General features: G+C 49.5%; 1 protein-coding gene and 1 non-coding gene across 15 annotated transcripts in view; one reads left to right on the top strand and one right to left on the bottom strand.

The window, feature by feature from the left end:
• The window catches only part of ATP2B2 (ATPase plasma membrane Ca2+ transporting 2), a 388866-nt gene that overhangs the window by 95582 nt on the left and 275484 nt on the right, over positions 1-17800 (bottom strand). The window lies entirely within an intron of this gene.
• TRNAN-AUU (transfer RNA asparagine (anticodon AUU)) lies at positions 13282-13354 on the top strand. Its single transcript has one exon. It is a non-coding gene; the product is annotated as a tRNA-Asn (tRNA).

Below are 17800 nucleotides of genomic sequence, written 5' to 3'. Positions count from 1 at the left end.
ATCTTTAAGTCTCCATAGCTGTACCCTTTCCACACTGTGCCAGGCTTCAGACCTGGCACTGAAATCAAAGCCAAGAACTTTACCATTCTCCTGCTGCTCTTGAGACAGCCTTTTGCTATCAACAGAGACTTGGCAATGGACAAGGGGTAGCTTCCAGGATGCCAAGCACCTGAAGGAAAATGGGAGAACTTAGTCACCAGGCTGGGCATTGCCAAATATTTGTGTTGTCACTGAGGTCTGGATTCTTCCATTAACGTAAATAAAAGTCTCATATTTTGAAAGGGAAAAAAAATCCGCAAGCCCTTCAAAAGCTACAACATTTATAGAAAATGCCTTTCTGTCTTTGGAAGGCGAGCGGGCTGAATACACTGTGGTATATGCAGTCCATAAAATAATACTATGCAACAGTTAAAAGAAATGAGATGCGGGGGCGCCTGGATGGCTCAGTTGGTTAAATGTCCGACTTCGGCTCAGGTCATGATCTCGCGGTCTGTGAGCCCCGTGTCGGGCTCTGTGCTGACAGCTCGGAGCCTAGAGCCTGCTTTGGATTCTGTGTCTCCTACTCTCTCTGCCCCTCCCCGACTCACGCTCTCTCTCTCTCTCTCTCTCTCTCTCTCTCTCTCAATAATAAATAAACGTTAAAAAACATTTAAAAGAAATGTGTTGCATTTCTATGTACTCCCAGAGAAGGCTCTCCAAGACAAACTGGGGAGTGGAAAAAAAGCAAGTTACAGAGCAACATGTAGTTTGATTCCATATATGTAAAACAGACAACTCAACAGAACAACAGCTTCTATTTTCTGTGGGTACGTATATATGAAAATGTGTAGCAAACGGGCCTATAAAGATCTGCTCCAAACTCATGGAGGTGGGACCTCTGTGGAGGAGAAGGTGCTCGGATTGACTGTACAATCATAGTGGTCAAGGGGACCCTATTTTTGACTGAAATATTTTTAAGCAGGAGAAGGTGCTCATGTTTTATTTGAATAATTCAAATTTAATTTACAGAGGCAATGAATACGTACTACAAGAAAATATAGGTTTGTCTCCATATAAACTTTGGAGAGAGTGGGCTTGGGGACAAATACTCTGGGATTAAAACCCTGGCTTCATGACTTACTACCTGGGTGTTGCTGAGTGAGTCGCTTCACCTCGTCCGTTGCAGGGGCTGTGGGGTCTGGCCCAGAGCCTGGTTGTGCAGATTAAAATGGGGGGGGGGCAGGTGCGACATGCCAGACACACAGGAGGTGCTCTGTGTACAATGGCCATCATCGCTTCTTTCCCCCGAGTCCTGTCCTCGTCTCCCATCAGGGTCTCCTCTTGCCCCCAACCCTATTACACCACCCAGAAAACCTCCCCCACCCAAAGAAACGGTTGTCTCAGATCTGCCCACTCTCCTCTACTGCCCGCACGTTGGCCCAGGCCACCATCACTGCTCACCCTGGGGGGCTTTGGTAGCCACCTCGCTGGTCTCTCTGTTCCCACTCTCAATATTCTTCGCCCAACAGCCAGAGGGATATTTCAAAAGTACGGAATATATGGTGTTAGCGTCAGGCCCTTGCTTAAAATCCCCCAGTGGCTTCCACTCCCTGTACAGTGGTGGCCTTCACTTTCTTCTGCAAACTCACTGCCCCCTCTGACCACTGTGCTCCTGTGACTCTAGCCTCTTTTCTGCGGTTTGAACGCAAATGCTTTACTGCCTCAGGGCCTTTGCACCTGGTGTTCCCTCCCTTTCCTGGAAAGCTCTTTCCCCCTTTGCACCTAACTCAGCACTTCCTTTGGCTGAACCTGTCCCTCTTCCTGCCCCCAGAGAGAATGTTCTCTTTTGAATGGTCTCAGAGCTCTCCGGAAATCCCTTTTATTTTTATCATGATTTTAATAATTAGTAATGTAACTCGTTTTTGTTACTGTTTGACTCCCTGCTGACTCTAAGATCCATGCAGGCAGTGAGTACATCTGTCTTGGTCTGATACACACTAGATAGACAGACACTCAATTCAATAAACATGGGGCCTCTCCTAGACAATTGCATGGGGAGAAAGGAGGTAAGGAGGGGACAGTGTGTAACTCCAAGGCAATGCCTGCTCTGGGACATTTTCACGCTGAGATCTGAGAGGCAGGGGAGAGACTTGGGGTCTCCTTAAGTCACCCCCAATATGGCCAAGGCCACACTGCAATGACCTCAGCGGCCTCCTCCGTCCTTGTTGCTGATGGGAGGGATGGAGAAGCCCACAGCCAGCCCCCGCAAAGGGACTTGCTGGGGAAACACCCAGGCCAAGCCTCACGCTGGGGCATCCCTCACACTTCCCACGTAGGGGCCTGAAGTGGCGGCTGGGGAGAAAATGTCAGTGAGATCTAGTATCAGACATATGCCAAGGCAGGTAGAGGCCTTCATTTCTGTGACAGCAGCTTCTCTCTGTTGCTAAAAAAAAAAAAAAAAAAAAAAAAGCAGCTTCTTTGAGGACTAGGAGGCAACTCCTAGAAATAGATGCTCCCTCAGGATGAAAGAATTCTGGGGTGGGGGAACGGAGATGGAGAGGGGAAGAGAAAGATGGTGGTGTGACAGTTATGAAGCAAATCAGAAAACCCACGAGGACCCCAGAAAGCTGAGGGTACCTCTGTGAAGGCTGTAACCGGCCGCTAGCATATCTTATACTGGCATTCTTCTCTTCCCTGTTGTACCCCCTCCCCTCCCCCTCCCCCTCTTGGGATCACTCCCAAATATACCACCTGCACCCCAGCCTCCACTCGCGCTCTGCTTTGGGGGGAGCCCTGAAGAAGGAGACAGGTTGCTAAGTGAGACTTGTGTGAGCAAGGGTGCAACACAGCCCTGGGGGCCGGCTTCCCGGGTCGACCTTCCTCCAATCACTGGCTGTGACCTCCCTGGACCCTTCCGCCCAGGGGCCTGGATCGGCTCTGTATGGGCCCTGGCCGCTCACAAATTCCCAGGTCCTCCTGCGCACTTCTCTTGTAACCGTATCACTCATTCACGAAGCTATTGACCTTTAATGAGGGGCCTTTTTAGGCTGCTGGGTCAGCCCTGTGGCCGCTCACCTCGCGGACGGAGCTGCCCAGGGATGAGGGTGCACTGTGTGCGCGGCACACACACACAGAGGGTCCCACCCAGGGTGCGGGGCGCCCGCCGATGATGTCACTCTGGTGGCGAGCTTCTTTTCCCTTCGCTCTGCCTTCCGTGTGCCTGCTCGCTCTCTGCCTGGCCGTTCACCTGCCTGGCTGCCCTTCTGGCTCTCATCTTTCTGGGGTGGCTCTCGGCAACTTTTTTGGGAAGCCACCCCCGAGCAGCCCCAATCCGACCTGACGGCCCCATGCTGCTGCCTCCTATCTCCACAGAGGTTATCAAATGGCATTTCAACGGACCCTTCTGATTACTTCATTTCGAGCTCCTCAAAGGCAAGTCCTGTGTTGTGTCATTTTGTGTCCTTGGCTGTGGCTGGACACAGGAGACGCCACATGCTTGTGCAGGGAGGGAGGGCTGTTGGCTGTGCTCAGTCACCACGTGGATACGAACCCCTCTGGTCCAATCATTCACCCTCACGATCACCACCGACAACACTTCACGGTTCCCCCGTGCCGAGTTCTGTGCTCACAGCTCGGCCACGTATAAGTCCATTTGATCCTCGAAGTGACTCCTTGTTGGGGGGGGGGGGGGGGGACGGTTAACAACTCCTTTTACACACAACTAGTACGGGCAGGGCTGGACTTGAACCCAGGGAAGCTGGCTTGCGTTCTCTTGTGAACTGCTGTAGTGTTTGGCCTCATGCATTTGATCAATCGTGACAGTGCTCCTCCCTGGTACCAGTACCCCCACCAAGCAGCGGTCATACACAGCTGAGCAGAAATGGCAGGTGGACACTCACCTGGAGGCCTGACTGGGTACTGCTTACCAAATGACATCTCAGAATCTTTAGAGAGCAAGTGGGACGTGCATTTCATCTTGATCCTCTGGGCTTTGAACTGTGTGGTTACAGCATCCAACAACTACCCGTGATTCCAGCTGTACCCCCTTTAAGGCTGTGTGACCTGAGGTGAGTCACTCACCTTCTCTGGACCTCTTGGGTTATAAAATGGGAGAACCCTGGAGACTCTAGAGGCCGATGAGAAGATTATGTGAGGCCATGCATGGCACAGAGCGCTTGGCATAGAGTGGGCACTTAATAAATATTCCCTCAAGTCACCAGTTGGACTTCAGTTTCAACTACATAAGGCCAATAGCCTCGTCCTTTATGGAGGAGGAACCCGAGCCATTGGTGGCATAGCCAGGACCAGAACCCAAGTCTTGAGACACCGAGGCCCCTTGCTCTCGCTGCTCCATGACTCTGGCAGGTGTGTACGTGTCCCTTCTGGGAACGGTAAGCATTCGCAACTCGTGTCTATCTTGATAGTTAACTGCACGCTGGTGGGTGTTCTTTTGTAACTTAGATGTTTTGTGGATCTCTCCAATAATTTGATCAAGGCCACCTCCATTGCTGCCCATGTGACAGAGAATGCTCAGCGCCTCTTTCATTTCATGTATTAGATACCTCCTATCCGTCCAGCAGGAAGCTGGCCACTCCCCTCCCTACCTAGAAACCTGTCACATTCTCTACTTAGAAGGCCGTTGTTTTGGGACACAGTGTGCTCCCTTCAGCAAACTGTTTCTGAAGTTTTACTAACTCTAAGCATTAGACAGGATGCATGTGTCTGGCCTCAGGAATCCGGTTCCTGTGATGCCTCAGGACCCACGGGTCTCTGATCAACCCCTCACTGACATTTCTGTTGGGAGGCAAGTCCACTCTCTTCTGGGAGAGAAGAGACACTTACTCTGCCAACCAGCCATGTCCCTGTTCTTGCCAGGTTGAAGGCAGGGACATTGAAATGCCAGCTGTGATGCTTACGTGGTGACTGGAAGGAGACTGAGAACCTTTCTCTCTCTTTCTCTAGTTGTAAAACTGACAGTTCGTAAAGGAAGAAAGGTTGTCGAGCCCGGCCACTGGTGAAGCCACAGACAGCTCTAAGGCCACCTCTTACCCCAGTGTGCCAGACTGTGAACTGCATGAGGAGGCTGGCTGAGACTGGCTTGATACCTGACACAGAGTTCCAGCACACAGTAGGTGCTCAATAAACAAGTGTGGGCAGAATGAATGGCTGGAGGCTACAGATCTCACAGTATAAGAAAAACATCCTCCTTAAAGTCTTCACCAAACAATGAAACTAAAATCAGTTGAGAACAGTTAGGCTTATCAGGAAAGTTAGTGATATTCTGAATGTGCCCTCAGAATATTATTCATAAAAATAAATACTCTTTCACTAAATTGGAATGAATGAATATTAAGAGCTGGGTGCTTTCGCTTAAAAAGAGTTCTCTTTATTTATTTTTTGAAACTTTATTTATTATTTATTTATTTTGAGAGACAGACCGAGAGAGGGAGAGAATCCCAAGCAGCCTCCTCTGCACTGCCAGTGAGGAGCCCGACATGGGGCTTGAACTCACAAACCATGAGATCATGACCTGAGCTGAAGCCTGACACTCAACTGACTGAGCCACCCAGGTGACCCCAAAAGAGTTCTGAAAAAAAAAAAAAAAAACTTTTAGAGCACCTGCATGGCTCAGTCCGTTAAGCGTCTGACTTTGGCTCAGGTCATGATCTCACAGTTTGTGAGCTCAAGCCCCACGTTGAGCTCGGTGCTGACAGCTTGGAGCCTGAAGCCTGCTTTGGATTCTGTGTCTTTTTCTCTGCCCCTCCCCTGTTCTACTCTGTCTCTCAAAAATAAATAAACATGAAAAAAAACCTCTTAAGGAGTTAAAGTGTTTAAACTCTTTAAATCTTTAAAATCTTTCTTTAAAAAAGAGTTTAAAGACACACAGAGGGAAAATTTCATGGTTCTGACCTTTATCTCAAGTGGTTTACACCCTGACCTTAACTTCCAAGGCTCACCGCTCCCACCTCTGCCCCTTCATTACCTCCCTCCCTCTTTTATTCTGGCTGTCAGAGAGCGGCCCATTCTGAAGGCTCCCCTGGTTGCTTCTCATGCAGGGGCAACAAATAAATTTCCTTTTGCAAGTCGACTGTTATTGATTAGTAGGCTCTACTTGGAGTTGCGCTTGAGGAGTCTGAGCATTGGGATTGATGGGTGATGGATCTGCCACAGATGTGGGTTCAGAAAGTGGAGAATTAGTTGTATTTCAGGTATTTGCTATGTCTCTCATCTTGTCTGCTCTCTTTTAAATTTTTTTTAATGTTTATTTATTTTTGAGACAGAGAGAGACACAGCATGAGCAGGGAAGGGGCAGAGAGAGAGGGAGACACAGAATGTGAAGCAGGCTCCAGGTTCTGAGCTGTCAGCACAGAGCCCGACACGGGGCTCGAACTCACGAACTGTGAGATCGTGACCTGAGCCGAAGTCGGATGCTTAACCGACTGAGCCACCCAGGAGCCCCTTGTCTGCTCTCTTTTGATCCTTGGGCCAGGATTTTATGGGGCCCACAAGGTAGCCCCTGGTTGTTTTGTCCATGTTTCCAAGTCAGCAAGTCTAAGACCAATCTTATTGTTTCCTTCAAATCTATTCCTCTTTCTGGTCATATTGACAGCCTCTTTGGTATTTCTAGATTTGGCCTTTCTTCTTCAGTCTTGAGATCATCATCTGAATCTGGGCTTCCAGAATCTCTCGCCTGGCTACTGCTGCAATGGCACCTTAGGAAGTCTCTGTCCTTCCAGCCCCATTGCCTCTGACCCACAACATATGCTGCTCTGATCTCCCATAAGTGCCCACTCTCCACACTGGAACTTGCAATGGATCTAAGCTCAATAAACAGTATCTAATATCTCTTGTTTGAGAGTTAAGACCAATTGCATTCGTTCGTTTGTTCATTCGTTCATTCATTCATTCATTCCCCTTTCCTTTCCTCTTTGTTCATGTATTTGTTAAATAGACATTTTGTGATTACTGTCATGGAAAATGTCAGACATGTGTTGTCTCCTAAGGACACAAAGATAAACTACGCATGATCTCTGCTTTGAGGAGCTCACAGTCTGGGGTGGAAACAGACACCTAAAAAATTAACTCCAATCCAAGGTAATAAAATGACACTCGAAATGCCTCTCTTTCGACCTCTGGTTCCTTTTCCAGACCATTTCTTTCATCTCTCCTTTGGGATCTGACTCAAAGCCATTCTTCCTAGGGTTCTTCTTCTCTCTCAGCACCTGCCACACTCTGGGGCACAGAATGATGGCCTGTCTGGGTCTACCTGCTTCTACTCCCTTTCCACCAACTGATGCCTTTGCGTCATTTCTGTATAAGGCAAATTGTCCAGCACGCAGTAGGGCCCCACTAACAGTTGGAATTGAATCACTTCCAGTTTTTGACTAAATCTCTCATGTGTTCTAGTTCTCCTCTTCAACCCCAATCTGACCTCTCAGATGGGCCATCCGTCCATTTGCTTTGATGCTGGGCTTGGGGCCAGACTGCATGGCCCTGCCACTTACAGGTTGGGTATGTTAACCCCTAGATGCCTCAGTTTTCCTATCTTTAAAATGGGGATTATGATAGAACTTTCCTCATATATGTTGACGGGTTTAGGACAGGGTTTGGGGCCTGGTAAAATTGCTGGCCACTACTATGGTCACAAAGGTCTTCCCCTACATTTTGGAAAAAGGCCCTTCTCTTTATTTATCCTTTTGGGCCGAACCCATTCAGTGTTTGGAATTGTCACCCTTTCCTGCTTGGGTCTACCTTGTATTTTGTCCACTGATTGTGAGTCCCTGGGGTCCTGCCCAGGGGGGTTGAGCCTTGGAGGGCTGTGGAAAGGGGAGGGTGGGTGGCCCAGTCACTTCTGCCCAGGCAGAATCATGGCCCCCACTGCTCACAGGTCACGCCTGATTGCCTAGCAACAGGAACATACATCTTGGCAACAGCTTGCAATTTTATGGGGAAACAAAATGTTCCTGATTAACCCTCAAATCACATTCCAGTGAGTTCTGTTCAGCCTGAGGCTGAGCAACATAACCAAAATGAACAGAACAGAGCTCCAAGGCATGTGGTGGGGAGGGCCCTGTGCCCTGGGGCTGGGGCTGCGGCCATGGGGCGGGTAGGACAACACAGAGGCCCTTACCTAGGTCTAGGTTCAAAAAGTGGCCTTGTCACCTCCTCATCAGGTGAGCCTCTCCTCACCTGCCAGAGTGAGGATTTAGTCCCTGCCTTCAGGGCCCCAGTGAGAATAATACGAGAGCCATGCCACTCCCTCTTCTCAGCCCTGGTGGCTGCCTCACTTGAGAAGAAATCTCACACACCTCCAACAGCTCACAGGCAACCTCTGCTCACTCCCCTGGCTTCATCTCTTGCCAAATGTCCCCTCAGGTCCCACCTCCAGCCTTTGCCCCCACCACTCCCCCCCCACCCCCTCCCCCCCCAACCCTTCTACATGCAGCCTCCCTTTCATTTTCCAAGTGTTCTCTGCCTCCTGCTCCCAGGATCAGAGGATCCACTGTTACTCCCAACTTCAGCCCCTTGCTTATTTCCTGCAGGGCATTTGTTACAAGGGACAATCTCAGGGATTTTGCTATTTACTTGGCTTTCTGCTAGTCGCCCACACTGGAATGCGAGCCCCATAAAGGCAGCAACATTCATTATTTTGTCCACTGCTGTGTCTATCTCCAGGACCTAAAACGCCATCTAGCACATAGTAAGTGCTCAAGAAACATGTGTTGAACCAATGCATAACCAGATGGAGGGCTTTGCCAGTGCCTGGTGTTTAGCGGGTGTCCACGAGCCTTTGCGACCTTTACCTCACTTAGGCTTTTCTTCTCTGCAAAGGTGAGTGAGCTGACACCCTTAACCCCCTGCTGCTTGGCCCCACATCTATTGGAGGAAATTCCTTCCTAGGGATGTATAGCAAAAAATAAAAATACCTGTAAACCGAAAAGCATGCTAGCAGGAAATCATCATGCCTAGCACTTTTCAGGGATAAAACTTAGGACAGAAGTAGCACCAGGTATCCCAAGAGGCTCTGAAATTTTAATACACAAAATAAGCACAGGGGAAAAAATATCTACGATCTGAGGGCATTATGAACACACTGAAAGGGCAGGGGTTAGGGCCACATAGGCCTGGGTTCAGACGTCATCCAGCAACTTGTTGCTGAGTAACCTTGAGCACACTGTGCCTCAGTTTCCTCATCTGTAAAATGGTGGTACTACGGAAATGAGATGTGGTATTTAAAGGGCAAGTCCCCCCGGCCACATCCCAGGCTCAGGATTAAACCCCAGGGATGAGACCCATCATGGTCTCCAGCAGGATCTCCCTCAGCCTCCCATGTTGCGGCTGTACTTTTTTCGTTACAGCACGGCTGACTCCCTGAGATGGTAATTGTTAGGACAATTTAGGTAAGCCTTTGGGGGTGACAAAAAAGCTGGCAGTTCCAGATCAAACAGTCAGCCGTCTCATGGGTCCAGCATCAGAACATCAGAGGGACAGTTTTGCAACCTGGCCTCACATTAACTGCAGCAGCCAAAAAACTGATTATTCCAAACCCCGGTGCTCACTTGCTCAACACTGTCTGCTTGTCTGGGTAATTAGATCTCCCAGGACTTCAAGAGGATGCTGGCGGCTTCGTGTCAGCTCATGCGTCCTTGAGGCTGGCAAGGGGGCGGCAGGAACTGCTTCTCTGCTAGTCAGATCCCAGCCCCTCCCTGGCTGGTACATTCCCCCTGACCCAACCTCTGGGTGGGGATGAAAGGCCCACACCTTTCCACATCAGAGACAGGGAATGCAGGGGAGTCGGGCCAGGGCTGGGACAGGGAGGTGGTGGATTGCTGGTGGCTTTGGCCAGGGTTAGTCTCTGCTATTTCTGTGGTCTCCCTGCTGAGCTGGGTGATGGGTTCCGGTTGGGGGAAAGGTGGACTGAGGAGCCTTCAGCCCGCACATAATATGCACACGCACATGTAATCACCATTCACGTTTTCATTTACTTAGAATCCCTGTTAGGTGCTTGGGGATTCAGAGGCAAATGAAACTGCCCTTGCCCTCAGGAAGCATAAAATCCAAACGTCTAGGAGGTTGCCTGCCTACCCACCACCTATGCTATGGCTGCCTCTCTCAAGTGGAAGAAAAATGATTTCGCCCTTTAGGAGGTAAGCCAAACTGTGGTCCTTTACAAAGCTACTGGCAGTGTTCTACAGTTTCCCTCTGCAGGGATTTTTTTTTTTTCCCCTGCAGGGGGCGTGCCCAGGATTTTCTCCACATGCTTATTCCTTTGTGACTGGGGCAGTTTTGCAACCCCGTTTTCTCACTGAGCACTCAGTGACCTCTTGGAAGTTGGTTCTCTCCCAGCTGAGAGCCCCAGGTTTAACAGACTAGGGGGCCCTTTCCGACCCTGTGATTTCTCCAAATACATCCCAGCAAGGAAAGAGGTGGGGGAAAAGGAGGAGTGGGAAAGTTAGTGGATTCAAAGACAAAGCCCAACTCTGTGACCCACCACTGTGTGATCCTGTGCAAGCCCTCTATGAGCCTCAGTTTCTTTCAAATGGGAGGCTGAGAATGCTTTTCTCCTATGGCATCTATGATATAGAAAGAGATCACAAAAGCTTGTCGTGCCTAGCAGAGTACCTGGCAGAGCCCAGGAAATGGACATAGGGGATCTGAAAACACTGAAAAAGCAGTAGCCCCACCAGAACTCACCCTCAGTGAACCGGGGAAAGCAATCCCTGGGGATCCAGCGCGTCGTTTGAGGCTCAGGTTAAATATCACTTCCATAGGGAAGCCCTCCCCCACTGCCTGTCTAAGCTGCCCCTTCCCATGGTTGCCCTCAAAGTCCTTATCCACCTGATATAGTTTCTTGTTCATTTATTAGTTTCCTGTATTTTTTGCTGGGCTCCTGTAAGTTTTGTGAGGGTAGGTATCTTTGTTCACTGCGGTATCCCCAGAACCTAGGACAGCACCTAGCAAACAAGCAGATGCTCAATAAAGGCTTCTTCAAAGGATAGATGAATTAAATGAACACAGTGATTCTCGGCCAGAGGATGGTGCAGACCCCGCCAGAGGATGTGTGAAATTTGGTGGGGAGTAGTAAGTGGTAGGGCATCTATAGTCTCAACATTATAATTATTATAATTTACTTTCAGTTATCTTTAATTTATTCTGGAATCCTAATATGGCACCAATGGAGGTGCAAGCTGTGTAGTTTTAAAGGAAGCTCTAGGGACTCTGGTCTCCTGTAGGCCTGGAAGCCTGTGTTTGAGGACTTTGCAACAGGGTGGCAGCTTGATCATGCCAGGCCTGAAGGCCACAGTGATTTTAAATTTTATTCTTTTTTAATTAAAAAAAATTTTTTTTTAACATTTATTTATTTTTGAGACAGAGAGCACGAACAGGGGAGGGTCAGAGAAAGAGGGAGACACAGAATCTGAAACAGGCTCCAGGCTTTGAGCTCTCAGCACAGAGCCTGACGCGGGGCTCGAACCCATGGACCGTGAGATCATGACCTGAGCCGAAGTCGGACGCTTAACCGACTGAGCCACCCAGGCGCCCCTCTTTTTTAATTTTTTTAATGTTTATTTACTTTTGAGAGAGAGAGAGAGAGAAAGAGAGACAGAGAGACAGAGTGTGAGCAGGGGAGGGGCAGAGAGAGAGGGAGACAGAGAATCCAAAGCGGGCTCTAGGCTCCAAGCTGTCAGCACAGAGCCCGACGCGGGGCTCGAACTCAGACTGCGAGATCATGACCTGAGCCGAAGCCGGACACTTAACCGACTGAGCCACCCAGGCGCCCCAAATTTATGTTTTATTCTAAGAGCAGTGGGGATCATTGTGTTTTGAGTAAATGGTGGTACGAGTAGATTAATTTTTAAGTCTATTCTGGCCATGATAGGGAGAATAACTTGGAGGGGGAGAGGATAGAAAAGGGAGGGGCTTATACATACATTATTTTCATTTAACTTTTCTGGTAACCCTGTAGGTAGGCATATCTAAACTCACTCTTGAGATAAAGAAACTGAGGCTCAGAGAGGGACTATAATTCACCTGTGGTCACACAGGAGTGAGTGGAGTGGCTGACATTGGATCCTAAGTTGGTGTACCGTGTCCAGGACTTGCCAAACAGCCTCCAGCCCCTGGGCCTAGAATTTGGGCTCATCTTTTATAGCCCATTACTCCCAGACCTGGAGGCCCTTGAGAGTGTTGCTGGCCAGAAAGAGGTAGGTGAGTGAGACCTGGAAACCATGATCAAGTTCATAGGCAGATCAGGCATCTGCCTGGCCCCCACCCTGGCCTCTCTCTCTCATATTTGGGCCTGAGCTCCACTGTGTTTGGGAGCAGCCGAAAACTCCCAGGCTTCTGGGCAAAGTCCCAGCACCACCCTGCAGGGAGCATGGAGCCCTGGGGATGCCCCCTCATCCCCTTTTAACAGCCCGTTAAGAGAATGAAGTGTGGCCTCATCCAGGCCCAGAGTTTTACTCCCACAGGGGTGTGGCTTGGGCAAGGGAGTCACCCCTTCTGCTCCTCAAGTTTCCTCATCTGCAGAATGGGGAAAACAGTGGCATTTTGGGATAGTGCTTGGGACAAGATGATGGCTGACTTGGCTATCACTGGAGGACTGGGCAGTCTAAATCGACCTCCTGGCCTGCCCTAGGTTGAGCCTTCTGCTGGCCACCAGGTGGTCCCTAATAAGAAGGCAGCCCCAGAAGAGCTTCTGGTGTGGGGATCTGGTTCTTCACATTGGACATCTGTGGCCATGAGCCAGGCACATGTGGCCGCAAGAGAGAATTCCCATCTTCCTGGAGGGTCGGTGGGGCTCCCTGCTAAATCATGGATTCACTATGTTTAGGATGTCCACTCGGCCTGGTTTTGATATCAGGTCTAAGCCCTCAGGGGTACTTGTCTCTTATCTGGACTACTCCAAACCCCTGAGGGTCTCTGTTCACTTTTCCCTACCCTTAGGAGTACTTGTCAAGACTCTGCCCTATGACACTCTTCCACTAGGGATGTCTGTGTCCTCTTGGGAGAATCTCTAAGGGTGGGCTCTCAGGCATGTGACAGGAGATTTCGTTCATGTACCTCCCTCCCAGGAGAAGGTGGGGAGGCTGAGCTGGGGTGGAGATGTGGCCTGGATGTGGCTGCTCTGAGCCCCTGTAACTGTCCCTCCTGGCTGGGTCCTTTGGTTTGCTAGTCTCAGGATTAAGCTTTGGATTATTTTTAGAGACTCTGAGACTTCAAGCAATGATGAATAAAAAAAAAAAAAATTAAGAAGATATCGTCAGAGAAAAAAATATAACTTAAAGAAATTACCGGGGTGCCTGGCTGGCTTAGTCGGTAGAGTATGTGACTATTGATCTCAGGGTTGTGAGTTCAAGTCCCATGTTGGGTGTTGAAATTACTTGAAAATAAATTTTTTTTTTTTAACATTTTAAATACAGAGAACAAACTGAGGGTTGATGGGCGGGGGAGAGGGGAAAATGGGTGATGGGCACCGAGGTGGGCACTTGTTGGGATGAGCACCGGGTGTTGTAGGTAAGCGATGAATCACGGGAATCCACCCCCAAAACCAAGAGCACACTGAATACACTGTATGTTAGCCAACTTGACAACAAGTTATATTAAAAAGAAAAGAAAAGAAAAGAAAAGAAAAGAAAAGAAAAGAAAAGAAAAGAAAAAAGAAAAGAAAAGAAATCATCAAAAGAGAAACAAAAGCAGGTGTTGGGTTTTGGCTGTCCAGGGGCTTCTTCCTTCCTTTGCGAAATTAGGTCCACTGGGAGGAGTCTTGGTGGCTGTCAATCAAAATGCTCCTCCTCCTTCCTGGCCTGGAGGTGGGCACGTGACCAAGCCAGGCCACTCACATGCTCTCTCCGTGGACTTGGAATCCGTGATGCAGCACAGCCAGCTCACTTCTGCTTGTAAGAGCCAATTGCTACGTTTCTCAGATATTTTTGTGAACTGGTTAGTGCAGCCATCACTGGAATTAAATGATTATACTTAAAATTTATATAAACTATATTCAAAGGGTAACAATATCTCACACTCATCCCTTCCTGATTATTTTACCAAATGTCACTAGGATCTGTTGTCTTGCATAGAGAGCCCATTGCGCCCGCTGGTAGAAATAGGATATAACACTGCGCTGCGGCATATGTCTCTTCCCAACTCTGCATTCAATGCCATCGTGTTGGGGACGTGGTGGGACTATTTACACCACAGAAATCAGCACACACTACGAACAAGGACTCCTTCGCTACCCAGACAGCTGCGTGTTATACATTTTCCAACACAGCACTGCTTGGAATCCTGAGGATGGTGGGGACCCACACAGCTGGAGTGGACTTTTCCCTACCCCCCATGACCCAAAGGGACATTGGTTCTGTCAGTCCTGCCACAGATCCAGACACATCCCAATTTCCCTCCAGAAAGCTGAGCTGGGGTTTTCAGACGTAGCTCCAACTTAGAGCATTATGATCAGGGATCTTCCTCATGTGCTCAGGCAGTTTCTGTTGCTTACACCCAGCATGCCTCGGCTGACCTGTCTTAGAACAACATCCTCACAAATGCAGAGTGACCCTGAGAGAAAAACCATCGCCCTTCATCTCACCCCTTAACCCCAGCACCGGGACCTTCAGGATACTTCCTTTATGCCTCTTTCCCCTTGCATCTGTTTTTGTGAAGCTGCTGCCATGGTCAGTGGTAAACCCCACCTTTTTCCTATCACCTACTTCAAGAGCCTCATTCATTCTGCGTTATGTTCTCCGTTACTACCATTTTCCGTAGTGTTCCACGAGACACATGGAGAAGCTGATAATAGGCTTATGTGCTCTCCTAATACTGGGCATTTGTGAATTACGCCCCCTTTAAACAAATTTTTTTTAATGTTTATTTTTGAGAGAGAGAGTGAGAGAGAGAGAGAGTGAGCAGGGAAGGGGCAGAAAAAGAGAGGGAGACACAGAATCTGAAGCAGGCTCCAGGCTCTGAGCTGTCAGCACAGAACCTGATGCGGGGCTTGAACTTACGAACCGTGAGATCATGACCTGAGTCGAAGTTGGACGCTAAACCGACTGAGCCACCCGGACACCACCCCCACCCCTCACCTTTTAAAAAAATATCCTACAGGGGCGCCTGGGTGGCTCAGTCGGTTACGCGTCCGACTTCGGCTCAGGTCATGATCTCATGGTCCGTGAGTTCGAGCCCCGCGTCGGGCTCTGTGCTGACCACTCAGAGCCTGGAGCCTGTTTCAGATTCTGTGTCTCCCTCTCTCTCTGACCCTCCCCCGTTCGTGCTCTGTCTCTCTCTGTCTCAAAAATAAATAAACGTTAAAAAAATATCCTACAGCGATGTGGTTTAAAAAGCTGGGACTATGGGTCGGGAGACATGAGTTCTCGTTTGGTTTTGTGCCAGATGGCTGTGTGATCTTGGGCAGGATTTTTCCCTTTCTGGGCCTCAGAAACCTATGTGAATGATGACATCGGTAATGACAAGAATAATAATGGTTTTCATCCCCTGCAGGCTTCCTGCTCTGTGCTGTATGTTCTTACACGCACCTGATCATTTATTCCTCACAGGGGCCCACGAATAAGTACTAATTCACAGATGAGTAAACAGGTTTTGAGAGGTGAAGTCATTTGCTTGGCACAACACAGCTAGTAAGTAAGTGTCACAGTGGGGAGTCAGATGTAGGGCGTCTGCTGTTTAACGCTTAGGCCGCATCACTATTTCCTAATGCCCAGCGTGTGACAGGCTCTTGGAGAACATAGGTGCCCACAGAGCAGTGAGCTTGTCTGCCCGCACCACAGTCCTTGTCTGTTCCCATTTATGTCCCCACTTTACAGGAGAGAAACTGTCTTTGAGCGCAGAATGTTCTGGGTTGAATTGTGTCCCTCCACAACCATAAGCTCCAGCACCTCAGAATGTGACCATGTTTGGAGACAGGGTCATTGCAGGGGTGACTAGTTACTAAGTTCATATGAGGTTGTTGGGGAGGGGGGGCTAATCATGTATGACTGGTGTCTTAAATACAGAGGAAAGCTGGACACAGAGACTCATGGGAAACCAGTGTTAAGACACAGGGAGGAGATGGCCATCCACAAGGCAAGGAGAGAGGCCCTGAACAGATCCTTCCCTCACAGCCCTTGGAAGGAAACAAGCCTGTTGACAGACACCTTGATCTTAGACCTCCAGCCTCCGGAACTGTGATACAACATATTTCTGTAGTTTAAGCTCCCTCCTGATCTGTGGTCCTTTGTTATGTGGCCCCTGGGAACAAACACAGAAACTGCACGGATGGATGAGAGAGGCGGGGCCTGGGGGGAAGGGTGGATGCATTGGGGGCAGAGGGGAGGGACTCTGTCCCCTTCACCACATGTAGGGATGACTCAGGGCTCCCCAGTCCCTGGAGCTATGTGCTCGGACAGATCCCTTCCTTCCTGGGCCTCAGTGTTCCCATGTGCACCCTGGGATTGCTGGCTGGTCCCCGAGAGCTGTTCCAGACCTGTGGTTCTATGGGTGCCTGAGTCCCTCAGGCCCTTGTTCTTTCTGCTCTTACCCAATTGAGCTGGTATGGGCAATGGGGGACAGCCCCAGGGAATGCTCTATTTTGCTGTTCTGTCCAGCAGATGTTTCCCAAGACCTCATCCGGCAGCCTGCCCTCAAGGCTGTTGCTCTTTTATTGTCCTCCTTGAGCCTCTCCTGGCAACCTCTATGTCTAACTGACTGCCTTTCCAGTGTCAGACACCCTGATCACACCCTACCTGCAGGTGACCCTCCTTATATCTCTCGGATATCTCCTGCTTTGCCCGCTCCCTTAGGTAGCTGGTGCTCCCTAAGGACCCATGCTTGGTGAGCGCCCCAGGTGAACTCATTCCTGCATGCTTATTGAGTATACTCCATGCTAGGCACTGTTCTAGGTGCTAGGATAGAGCAGCGAACACCACAGGCCCACATCTCTGCCTTCCTGTGGCTGACTTCCCCCCTTGAGGGACTTGGGAGCAGAGACAGGACTTCTCTGTCATCTCCGGGCCTAGCCTCTCTGCAGGGTTCCATGCCTGCCGTTCTATCCCCCAGGCCCTGAGAGTGCATAATGCCCAACACAAACCTTTTGTCTCACCCTCAACCTTGCTCCTCTCCTGTTGGCTAGTCTCCTCCACGAGCAGCCAGTTGCTGTCTGGAAAGCTGAGTCTGCACTGACACCATTCTCTTCCTTGACCACCTACCACAGGCTGAGACCTCCTGCTTGGTGCTCCTTCCTCTCCATCACCACCACCCTGGCCAGGTCGAACTCTGTCACCTCTCTCTTGGATGCCTGTCCCTCACTCTGCTCTGGCTCTATCCCTTGGGGTATCTCCCCATTACAACCAAGATCAGGGCTGCCAGACCAACTGTCTTGACCACACTGCTCCTCTGCTCAAGAAACCTCAGGGGCTCCCTCCTATCTCTTCACTTAAGCCCAAATCTTTAGCTCAACATTCAGATCCCTTCACAGAGGTTCCTAGCATGGGCTCTGGGGTTGCCTGCAGGCATCTGGATCCCAGTTCTTGCACCCATTAGCTGTGTGACCGTGGGCAAGTGATTTAACTTCTCTGTGTCTCCTTTTCCTCGTTCGTAAAAATGGGGATAATCCTAATGCCTACCTCATAGGGTTTGGGGGGATTAAATGGGGGGTAATAATGTATGTAAAGCTCTTGGAATAGTGTCTGGAAGATATAATGCTCAGTTACTCTCAGTTACCTTCCCCCAAGCTCCAGCCAAACAGAATGTATGGCTCTTCTTTTTACACACCCTTCTTTGCTTCCGTGCTTTTGACTGCACTGTTCCCTCTACCTGGAGTGCCCTT

Source organism: Herpailurus yagouaroundi, unplaced genomic scaffold (genome assembly GCF_014898765.1).
Source record: "Herpailurus yagouaroundi ecotype Mexico unplaced genomic scaffold, PumYag 183, whole genome shotgun sequence".
Classification (NCBI taxonomy): Eukaryota; Metazoa; Chordata; class Mammalia; order Carnivora; family Felidae; genus Herpailurus; species Herpailurus yagouaroundi.
This window is presented reverse-complemented; position numbering and strand designations above follow the sequence as displayed.